The 2,590-nt window shown below is 43.7% G+C and overlaps 1 pseudogene; it reads left to right on the forward strand.

The window, feature by feature from the left end:
* The first annotated feature begins 285 nt into the window (after positions 1 to 285).
* Positions 286 to 2,590, forward strand: part of LOC119520218 — a 4,423-nt pseudogene continuing 2,118 nt past the window's right edge.

Below are 2,590 nucleotides of genomic sequence, written 5' to 3' on the forward strand. Positions count from 1 at the left end.
GGGCTTTCCTAATATATTTCTGTATTATGTTTTATTTTCAGGCTGAATTACTTTCCTGTTATCAGAAGAAACCAAGGTCTATTGAATGATTATATTTTTAATTGTTTTTCCAGAATTTTATTTATCAGAAAAAAAGTGGTGTGCCTTAAATGAAGGCAGTGCTACAAGGTTAACAACTTGTCAATTTCTAGTTAACTGATTCTCCAAGGATATGTCTCCATGTGGTACTCAGTCTTGGTTTCTGCTGTTGGTAGTTGGGGAAATCATCAGTGACAACAACCAAGCATGTCTGGGTGAGAGTAAGTCCATGTTTCTCAGCACATAAATAACTTCTATCCCTTCCACTGAGGCCAATGTGTTCATGAGTGCATGGGGCAAGGACAGACATAGCTGGGATCAAGTCTGACTGCCATCCAAAGAATGGCTCAACTTGCCCGCTGATTGCTACAATTGCCTCAGCTGAAGTTGCTCTGGTGGGGGTTCACATAGGATACAAATATCTTTATCTTCAGCACTCACTCAGAGATGTATAATAATTCATTTTATAAAATCAGCCTTTCCCTGGCACTTGGCTTACAGCTATTTACCTAAATATTAGCTTATCTCTCTTTCTAATATGAAAGGCCAACAGAAGCAGTTGATTGTGCATGAAATAACAACCAATGTGGACACTATAGTATAATATGTGTGTCTCAGACTGTGGGAAACACATTCCACATAAATTCAGGGTTTTACCACCATTGCAAAATGTTTGCCAGCCCAGTGGTCTGGGGCATGCTGAGATATCCCCTTCAATATGGAGGACAACTTGCTGCATTTGGCTCCTCTTAACTTGAAGAGAGTAGCAATATCTGCTGGGCTTCCTTGTATTTTGAAGGCAACTAATATCTCATTTGTGCATACAGATCTACACATCATATCTAATTGTGGTTAAAGTATCTGTGACAGAGAAGGATGTTGTATGGAGTTTTTGGCAGGCCCATATTAGTGAATCACAAAACACAACTTGAGGGTGTTTGAGCAAGTTTATGTCACATTCTGAGGATAACTATTCTACATTTTGGAAACATCTTATGGCTTGCTCCTGGACCATAGTAAGGAAAACAAATGTTTAACATTGGGATATCAGTATACCATGCCACAAAAGAGGCTGAAAGGCTGGACTTCCCAGAAAGACGGTGGCTTAGAAGAGACAGAGAAAAATTCTCCTCCATGAAAAACACGAGATGAAGGACTGAAAGCACTCCAGAACAGCACTTCAGGGGTTCCACTGGCTCTGCAGGGACTTCTAGACCAAATGGTAAGGACAGAGCTGAAGAGGTTGGGAGACTATATTTAAGACTGGTGGGTTTTCAGACTTGAAAGGCACTGGGGAACAGGCAGTTGGAGACAGCTGATGAGTGCAGAGGAGAGAAGACTTCCATGCCCCCATGCACCCTCCTCACCACTTGGCTGGGTTGCTAACTGCTCACAGACCCACAGCCAAGAGCTACCGTTCCAGGGACTGGTGTTTGGAGCAGGCAGACAAGCATGGAAGGAGACAGCTTTCCATGACCCATGCAGCCATCTCAGCAGTTGGCTGGGGGACATGACTCTTCACAGCCCCCATGGCTTCCAAGCTGGGAAACTGACTGCTGAGCATGGACTGAGGGGCTTTCTAAGCCCCATCCCTGCAGTTGACTGGGGAGATGATCCTTCACAGCCCCATGGCCAAGAGAAGCTCCCTTGAGGGAATTTGGGAGTTGGTGGACTTGTGACAGTATCCACTCTTCCTCCAGAAGCCTGCAGTGTGCACAGCCTAGAGGCAAGTGTGCCACATGGAAGTGCCAGGAGCCCCCCCCCCCCACAAATACCAGGGAACCATGAGTGGATGGCAGACAGGGACTTTGGGCCCCTTTGAGCTGGAAGGTGAGTGTGCTGCTTTGCAGCCCCAGAAAACTCCACTTGCAGCTCCAGGAATGCCTGGGTCCACTGTGTCCTGAGTGGACTCCCTGACAAACTGCAGAGCACACCAGCTACCCATAGGGTTGGCAGCCCCCACTACACATGGAGAATTGGTGGACTGATTGGATTTCCACATGGTTTGTACTCCCACTCAGTACATAGATGAAGTTGGGGAGAAATGGCTCAAGGGAAAAACTAGGTTTGACAACTAAAAACCAAAGGACAAATGGCTGATTCAAGGACTGCCTTCATGGTAATAACATTGAATGTGAATGGATTAAACTCCCAAGTTAAAAGATATAGATTGGCAGAATGGATTAAAAAATATGAACCATCAATATGCTGTTTACAAGAGACAGACATTAGACCTAGTGACACAAAGGTATTGAAAAAGAAATGATGAGGAAAAAAATTCCATGAAAGCTACAGACAAAAGAAAACAGGGGTAGCAATACTAATTTCAGATGAAAGAGACTTTAAATGCAAGGATATTGTAAGAGACAAAAGGACACCATATACCATTAAAAAGGAAAATTCACCAAGAAAAATTGAGAATCATAAATATTTATGCACCCAATCAAGTGCCTCCAAGTACATAAGACAAACATTGGCAAAACTGAAGGAAACAATAGATGTTTCCACAGTG

This window comes from Choloepus didactylus, chromosome 25 (assembly GCF_015220235.1).
Source record: "Choloepus didactylus isolate mChoDid1 chromosome 25, mChoDid1.pri, whole genome shotgun sequence".
Taxonomy (NCBI): Eukaryota; Metazoa; Chordata; class Mammalia; order Pilosa; family Megalonychidae; genus Choloepus; species Choloepus didactylus.